Source organism: Hevea brasiliensis, chromosome 11 (assembly GCF_030052815.1).
Source record: "Hevea brasiliensis isolate MT/VB/25A 57/8 chromosome 11, ASM3005281v1, whole genome shotgun sequence".
NCBI lineage: Eukaryota > Viridiplantae > Streptophyta > Magnoliopsida > Malpighiales > Euphorbiaceae > Hevea > Hevea brasiliensis.
Genome location: NC_079503.1, coordinates 26,674,181 through 26,684,132, shown reverse-complemented (window position 1 = coordinate 26,684,132; position 9,952 = coordinate 26,674,181).

The window sequence follows — 9,952 nt, the reverse complement described above, 5'->3', positions numbered from 1 at the left end:
CAAAATGATTAGAAGTATCAAAAGCTATTAGAAGAAGTCAGAATGGGCAAGAAACCAGAATTCTCAATTAGAGATGATGGTCTACTACTACACCAGGGCAGAATGTGTGTTCCTAATGATATTGATTTGAGACAGATCATTTTGAAGGAAGCACATGAGTCTCCTTTTGCCATGCACCCTGGTGGCACAAAAATGTATGGAGGGCTAAAGGAGCATTACTGGTAGATGGGTATGAAAAGGGATGTGGCAGAGTTTGTTTCCAAATGCCTAACTTGTCAACAAGTAAAGGCAGAACACCAAGTACCCACTGGGTTGTTACATCCACTGCCAGTACCAGAATGGAAATGGGAGAGAATAAAGATGGATTTTATGATGGGACTTCCGAAGACATAGAAGAGTCATGATGCAGTTTGGGTCATTGTTAACAGATTGACCAAGTCTGCTCATTTTCTGCCAATTCGGATTGACTACAGTTTAAAAAGGTTGGCCAAGTTGTACATTGATGAGATAGTAAGATTGCATGGAGTGCCAGTATCCATCATATCAGACAGAGATCCTAGGTTCACTTCTAGATTCTGGGGTAGTCTTCAGAGAGCCCTAGGAACTAGATTGAACTTTAGTACGACATTCCACCCACAGACAGATGGCCAGTCTGAGAGGGTAAATCAGATCTTGGAGGACATGCTACGGGCTTATGTGATTGAGTTTTAGGGTAGTTAGGACACACACTTGCCTTTGATTGAGTTTGCTTACAACAACAGCTACCAATCAAGCATTGGAATGCCTCCATATAAAGCTTTGTATGGCAGAAAATGCAGAACTCCCCTATGTTGGGATGAAGTAGGTGAAAGGAAGATGATTGGGCCCAAAATTGTTCAGCAAACTGAGGAGAAGATTAGGGTGATCAGAGATCGACTTAAGACTGCATCAAACCGTCAGAAGTCCTATATTGATTTAAAGAGAAGGGATATTGAGTATGCAGTGGGTGAGAAAGTATTCCTCAAGGTTTCCCCTTCAAAGAGGATTATGAGATTCAACAGAAAGGGGAAACTAAGTCCTCATTTTCATTGGGCCATATGAGGTTCTCGAAATAATGGGTCCTTTGGCATATTGTTTGGCATTATCTCTAGAGTTGGAGAAGATACATAATGTCTTCCATGTGTCTATGTTGAGGAGGTATTGATCAGACCCATCTCATGTACTTCCAGTGGAAGAAATTGAAGTGAATCCAAACCTCACATATGAGGAAGAACCCATAGAGATTCTGGCTTATGAGGTGGAGCAGCTATGGAACAAGCAGATACCGTTAGTGAAAGTGTTGTGGAACTATCATTCGGGCCAAGAAGCTACTTGAGAATGAGAGGAGGATATGAGGAGACAGCACCCATAGCTATTCAGAAATTGATACCAGGTAAAATTTCAAGATGAAATTTATTTTTAGGGGGGGGGGGGGGGGGGGGAGGGAGAATTGTAACACCCCTATTTGCATAGCCTGGTATATTTTACTATTCCGGTGACCGGTGTTGGTCCAGAAAATTAAGAGAAGTAGAACCACGTCTAAGAAACCTAGTTAAGCCCTGAACAAAAATAATTAGTAATTGTCAATTAGTTAAGTATAAATAAGAAAAACAAAACGTAAGAGGTTAAATGAGCCGAGAGTCACAGCGATGGGTGACTTTCTCGGGAAGGACTGCGAAGTCGATTTAAACTCAAATTTCAAACCGTAAAATGTGACGCTGCGGTCCTTAGGACTATTGCGAACACAGTGGAATAGAGAAAATCACAAAAAAGAAATGTTAAGCAGGTCAAATAATTAGGTCAAAGATCCGAAAGAAATATTGAATTATTTGCAAACCGGGTCGAATCGGTAAGGGGCAATTTGGTCAATTGACCCCTAGAGCTGACTCCTAACCTAACTATCAAATAAAATTAGAGAAAAGAAAATTTCGGAATCGGGAATTAAATTAAAGAACTAATGGAAAAATAAATAGAAAAAAAAAAGGAAAAAGAAAAAGTGAAAGTAATGACATCATGCATGACATCAAGCATGATGCAATAAACATTATAATTAAAAGATTAATTTTGGATAATTGTGGTCTTCCTAAAGGATTAAAAACATAAAAGAAATAAAATAAAATAAAATAAAATAACAAAAAAGTCTTCTTCTTCCCAAACTTGCCGCCCCATCTCTCTCTCTCAAGCTCTCTCCCAAAACTCCATTGGAGCACCACAGCCAAGCTTCATAAACCCTAAATCCCACCATAGAAATTCTACTTTCCATCACTAAAACTTGTATTTTGACCTTTATAAGGAGCTTGACAATAAAAAGAAAAAGAAAGGAAGAAGTTTGAAGAGTGAAAAATTCTACACTAAGGTTAGTAAACTAAACTTGATTTTCTAGTTGAATTAATTGTGTTTATAGTTGAATAAACCTAGAAATATGCTTAAAATGAAATGAAAACATCTTTGGGGGACTATATGGAATTTCGGCTAGCTAGGGTTTGAGATGAGAATGTATGAGTTTGATTGAATTAAATGTGTTAAGAAGCTTGAATGAGTTGAGAAATGGTGTTTGTATGTTTAGAATTAATTAAATGTAACAATGTAGTGAGTTAGGGTTTGGACCTAGGGTTTTGGGAGACAAAACTTAGAGAATTGTTCAAATGGTGTGTTTGCCTTTGTTGGAGTTCAGAATTGGTCATGTATGACCAATTGTGGTATGTTGGAAGTGAATTAGGTTTAAATTCGGATTGCTTATGGACATTCTATAGGTAGTAGGACCAAGGTCTCTTTCAGGAACGAAAACTGAAAATTTACTAACCCAATTGGTGTGAGGACAATTTGGAATGAAACTAGACACAAAATGGCACATTTTTCATTTAGGAATCATGCCCAAAAAGTGACCATAGCATAGTGAACAAATTAGCCAAATCCAGACTTCGGTATTTTGCCCTATACAAAAATGACCAAATGAACAGTGTTTGTTCATTTGGCCATAACTTGAGCTAGGCAGGTCTAAATGACCTGAAATTTTACCAGTAGAAAGATGAGATATAGACCTAAAACTTTCATGAAGAAAAAAAAAACTCAAATTATGCACTTAACTAAGTCATTTAGCAACCCAAATTTGGTGACCTAAAATTGCCAGAACCCAGAATTTGCCCAGAAAATCTGGGTTAGACCAATCCGGCAGCCATGATTCAAATGGCTATAACATGAGCTAAAAAACTCCAAATGGAGTGATTCAAAAAGGAAAATAAATTTAAGACAATAAGAAACAATTTCTATGAAGAAAACTTAGCCAAATTCTAACAGCAACATGACCAATAGAATAGTGCAACATAGGACACCAAAACTAAAAATTTGCAAATTTGCCTAAAAGACTTAAAATTTGAGTAAAAAACCAAAACCAATAAATTTAGTAACCAAAATGTGGTATGTGGATGAAATTGGAATTTCCATACCTATTAAGCATTAGAAAGTCAACAAATTGACTTGAATAGTATAGTGAATAGTAACCCCAAAACACAAATTTTAAAGAATGCCAATTTTAGCATATTAAAGCTAGGCAAAAGTAAATTTGAATTGTTTTCGGATTTATGATAAGTTATGATACTGAAACACTGTGAAACTATGTGTTTTAGTGGAAAGGAATACCGGAAAAGAACCGGAGGGATCGAGTCAAGGCCAAGAGGCGATTCGTATAAGGTTTGTGCACAACATAGAATTTCTGTAAATTTTCTTCTGCATATTGTTTTGAATGAATTGAAATATTGAATTGTGGTATCATTGTCTTGAAATGTTTATCATGCTTTTAATTTAAATTGTTGAAAGTTTAATTGTATATATTTGAAATGGCATCAAATGTTTAGTAAATTGTTAAGATAGTTTTGAAACCACAATGTCATGACCATATATTTGAATACCTCACTAGCATGACTAGTGGGGGAAAATCAGTTTCGAATTTTGACTCCTTATCTGGCTGAAGTGTTGAGGGGTGTGCCAGTAGGATAAGAAATTGAATGGATATCCATATATTTGAGCTAGCTAGCCTTGTGATGTGACTTCTCATAAGCCTCTAGCTATTGAGATGATTATTGTTTTGAATGGCATGATATTACTGTGTGTTTTTATGAAATTTGTTTTGAGACTTTTGAAATGAAAATATTTGGATTAAATCTTATAAATCATGTTTTGAATTATGTTTTAAATTCTGCATAAAGATTATTTTAGTATGTTGTGCACCACTGAGTCCTAGTACTCAGCGATGGCTGTTATTGCTGTCGCAGATATAGAGACCAGAGGAGTAGCAGAGTAAGCTGCTGAGGATCTTGAAGCTACCTCTCCTGAAGTTTTGTCGGGTATAAATTTATACCCTGAATGTAATGTTTATATTTGTGTATGCAAATGTATGTACATGTATAAATGGTCATAAGCAATTGTATAAAGCTTGTAATAAATTTTGGTTTGGATTTTTCCTAATGTGAATTTTTAGAATGATGTATCTAAATTGTTTTATCTTTAATGAAATATGAATGAAAATATTTTATTTTAATTTGAATGAAAGTAATTAGTAGTATTTTGATGATGTTGAAGTTTGGAATTTGAGAAATGATGTTGAATTAATGAAGTTGTTGAGATAAATCATTAGAAGTGTTTTTTACAGGTATTTGAAGAACTGTTTTCTCAAAATACAGATGCCATTTTATCGAAATTTTTATAAAATTTGCAAAAAATTAAAATGGGACAAAAATCTTAACTAGTTTTCAAACTCTAATTAAATGTTTTAATAACTATTAGAAAATGCTCACCACTTATAAAGTAAGAAAATTGTTTTAAAATCCCTTGTAGGGTACTTAATGAGTTATCAGTTGGTGAAGTTCGGTAGTTCATTAGGTATTCTACGGGATCATATTATGTGTTACAGAGGAGTAAGGTGTGACACCCTAAATACCATGGCTGGCCAATATTCCATGGTTTACCAAGACATGCATAATTTTTGTAATTCCTAAATTAAAATCCTCATTTTCAAGTTCACTTCCATGCATACATAACTAAATTAACTTAAAAGAAAGTTTACCTCAAATGAAGCTTTTTCTATCTTCTCAAACTCTCCAATTTTCCTTTCTTTTTCACTTTCAATCTTCAAATCAAGACCCAAGGACAAGTTTTAACCAAGGAAACATCAAAATCTATGGCTGAATTTTTTGTTTGGAAAGCTTTAAAATAAGCTTTCATGGTGGAAAGATGGAAGAGATGAGAGAAGAAAGAGAGAGAAGAGAATGGGAGCCGGCACACTTGAAAAAAGAAGAAGAAGAATGGCTTAATTTTTCAATTTTATGTATTTTTAAGTCTTTAAAAATGCTTTTGACATGGTCAATTTAGGTAGGCAAATTAAAATTGTATTTTGACATCATGATGATGTCATCCAATGAGGTAAGCATGAGGTAATAAACTTTTTCAATTTTCTTTTTCTTTTGTATTTATTTTTCCATTAGTTCTTTAATTTAATTCTTGACCTCGAAATTCCCTTTTCTGTGATTTTATTAGACAGTTAGGTCAGGAGTCAGCTCTAGAGGTGAATTGACTAAATCACCTCTTGCCGGTTCAATCCGATTTGCAAGTTATTCAATATTTGTTCTGGATCCCTGACCTAATTATTTGACCTACTTAACAATTCTTTTCTATGATTTTCTCTTTTCCACTATGTTCGCAATAGTCCTAAGGACTGCAATGTCACATTTTACAGTTCGAAATTTGAGTTTAGACTGATCTCGCAGTCATTCTCGAGAAGGTCACCCATCGTTGTGACTCTCGGCACATTTAACTTCTTATGTTCTGTTTTTCTTCTTTATACTTAACTATTTGGCAATTACTAATTATTTGTGTTCAGGGCTTAACTAGGTGTCTTAGACATGGTTCTAATTCTCTTAATTATCCGGACCGACACCAGTCACTGGAACAGTAACATATATCAGGCTATGCAAATAGGGGTGTTACATTAAGGATGTAAGATCCTTTGTGCCAAAGAATAGGCAACAGCTCAAGAAGGAATGAAACGCCACTACATGGTATACTTGAGATAGAATTATTTGATGTATGGGGAATAGACTTCATGGGCCCATTTCCCTCTTCCCGTGGAAAAAAGTATATTTTTTTTTTTAGTTGATTATGTGTCAAAATGGGACCAATGATGCTAGAGTGGTCACAAGATTCCTTAAGAAAAATATCTTCACAAGATTTGGCACACCACGAGCGATAATCAGTGATAGAGGAAGTCACTTCTGCAACCAACAATTCGAAACACTACTAAAAAAAGTATGGAGTGACTCACAAGGTAGCCACACCTTATCATCCTCAAACTAGTGGTCAAGAAGAATAATCAAACAGGGAACTGAAGCAGATTCTGGAGAAAACTGTAAACAGATCTGGGAAGGACTGGTGCATGAAGTTAGATGATGCACTATGGGCATACTGCACTACATATAAAACCTCAATTGGCACAACACCCTTCCGACTGGTTTATGGAAAATCTTGTCATCTCCCTGTTGAACTTGAGCATAAAGCTTACTGAGCAATTCAGATCTTAAACTTTGACCTCAAAGCTGCTGGTGAGAAAAGGCTCTTACAACTAAATGAGTTGGAAGAAATCCGAAAGGATGCATACGAAAATGTCAAAATCTTCAAGGATAAAACCAAAAGATGGCATGACAGGGGCATAGCAAGGAAAGAGATAAAAGAAGAAGATTTTGTCCTCTTATTCAACTTTAGATTGAAACTCTTTTCGGGGAAGCTAAAATCAAGATGGTCCGGACCTTTTAAGGTCACCCAAGTCTTCCCAAATGGAGCAATAGAAGCGAAACCTCAGGTGCATTTAAGGTCAATGGGCAAAGGCTGAAGCCTTACTTTCAAGGAGAACCCATAGAAACGAGAATCAATTGCACTCTTAACTATCCTAACAACAGACCATAAACAAGCAAAGTCCAGCTAAAGACTATAAATAAGTGCTTTTTGGGAGGCAACCCAAAATTATTCTGAACTTTTCTTCTTTTCTTTTTCTTTAATATTAATTTTTTGTTTCATACTCATTAGCATTTCATTTTATAGGATTTTTGAAAAGGGGAATAGAGATCAAGAGAGGAAAAAAATCACTAAGTCAAAACCACAAAAGGGAAAATTGAACAAAACCGAGAAAGTAACTCTATTGTTAATCGTTGCATCCATTTCATGTGTTGTGATAATAATAGTTTTCATTTGGGAAAGATTTGAAAAATTAGAAAATTACACGGGTCATGTACTGGTTTTACACGCTCTATGTAACTTTCTAGGAGTCCATAAATTTCATGCAATTTCAACTCTTCGAGAGACAGAAAGTTACACGGGTCCATATCCCAATTTACACGGACCGTGCAATGTCTCTAGTAGAATAACTTAAAGCCAAAAATTTACACGGGCCTCCTAGTATTTGACACAAGCCGTGTAACATATCCAGTAAAGAAATTCGAGAGATAGAAAGTTACACGGGTCCTAGAGCTCATTTGCACGGGCCATGTACTATGATAGATTTTGAAAATTTCAGGCAAAAATTTACACGGCCCTACATGTCGGGACCCGTGTACTTCGTCACAAATGTGACTCCTGGGGCATAAAATGGGCAAAATGAAGAGTCCTAATGGCTCTTTAAATGCACCCCTAGCATTAAAACCCTTCATAAACACAAAACCCTTCATCTCCTCCCTTCCTAGCCTATAAAAACCTCTTAAATCTCATCTTCCTTCACCAAAATCCTACTCTTTTCCTTCCCAAAAATTCATCCATGGCTCCTGCGAAGAAATCTGTAAGAAGGGTCGGCCCTTTTTCAAGGCCAAAAGGAGAATCCTCACCTTCTCCACCCTAGCCTCCAACCCAAGAATAAGGGTAGCCACTCCCCAACCACCTCAATAAGCCCATCCTCCACCATAACCACAACCACAGCCATAACCTGCTCCACAACCCAAAATCTCCATTCCTTAGGGATTTCGTGATGATACCCACAAAGCAATGTGCACCAAACTTCATGCCAGAAAAATATCCTCCACCAAATACATGGATTTTCCGCTTTTAGAGCAAATCGGGTTATAGGATGAAATCAATGGGCTATTGGATAGCATCAGGTGGACAAGGTTCGCCTAACTCTAATTTTCGGCATACAAGGACACCACGCTTGAATTTTTGGGCAGCTTTAAGGCCACCTTATGGCCTACCGACAAGGAGGACAGGGGCAGGATTGAGTTTCGCCTCCTTGGTGTCGACCGAGTAATGAACATGGACGAGTTCAACACCATCTTTGGCTTTGACAGCGCTGGCCACCAAGAGATTCCAAGGAACCGCATGCTGTACAATAACATCAACTTCTGGAGCTCCATTGCCCCGAACACAGAATCCTACAACTCCAGTAAATTCAAATCAATAGGCATCACTAGTCTTGCCCTACAATATATGCATCGGTTCACCGCCCACACCATCATGGGCCATGGTGATAGCCTTGGCATTGTCAATGCCAATGAGTTGTTCTTCTTGTGGTGCATGGTCACCGGATAGTGGTGCAGCACCAACTTATTTTTGTGCAACCATCTCTGACACCTCTGTCAATAGTCTATTTGGCACATTGTGCTTGGAGGCCTTGTCACAACCATTGACCTCCACTTCGGCTTCATTCCAGGACATCACAGACTACGCTTTATCACCGGAACGTTGAGAATTGATCAAACTATCTGCATATCCATGGAGATATGTAAGAAGGTAGGCAACACATGCTACTTGGTAGATGCTGAAGGAAACACCATCCCTCGAAGAGACGAAGGAAGAGAAGGACCTAGTGAAACTTCACAACCTCAAGAAGAAGGTCAAGGGCAGATGTTCGAAGAGTCCCCCGTTTGAGTGCCTCCATACACACTACCACTGACAGATCTAGTCCTCGCATGCATACAGCGTATGGAGACCACAATATACGGTATAATGCGAGCTGTCAAGGACAGCCTCCAAGAAGCACACAACAAGCTGGACATGCTAATGGACAAGCTAGATGAGGAGGAAGAGGAGCCAGGATCACCAGCATCACCATCATCATCATCAGAGGCCTTTTAGAGCTAGGACTATAGGATAGGATCTTTATTGTAATATCTTACATGCCTTAGTCCTAACTTGCAACCATAGGTCTCTTTTATTTGCTTCATGTTCAAAAATTTTCCATGCTTAATAAATAATATGCTTCCTTAAAATTCTTGTACGTTTGCTCTTATTTTGCACATTATGTTAACATTGAGGACAATGTCTGGTTTGAGTTTGGGGTGGGGGGGGGGGAGATACAATTTCATTTGCATATCATTACATGCACATCATTGCATTGTTTAAATTTAGCTACATTATTCTTGTGTATCAAAATTTTTGAGAAATTTTGAAAAATTTTAGATTTTAAATTGTGAAACTTAGCACTATAACCAAATTTGAGTAAGCTAATAATTAGACTCCACGGGGTAGAGGAATGAATGTATCTAGATAGACAAAAAGGGATTCTAACACGTTGTTTGTGAAGAAACTAATCTCTTTGATGGAACTAGACTGGTTAAACCTCTTCATAACTATTAATTTATCACATTGGACTTGTAAAATTAGGAGAACAATTTTTGAAATACAAGCAAACCTAAAAATTGCCTCACTAGCTCTAGGACATATCTCTTGAACTTATCAAGGCGAAATCCTAGCATATGCTTGATGAAGAAATGATTAAGGCATTCTTTGATATAACCTCACTAGGCATTCTTTGATATAACCTTACTAAGCCTTAGCCACCCCTAATTAAAATGAGTATCCCTTGTAGCTAACTTGAAGCCTATGTTTATCCCTTAGAATTTATTACTTACCCATGTTATTTCACCTAGCCCCTAGCCTAAACACCCACCATACCCTTTTG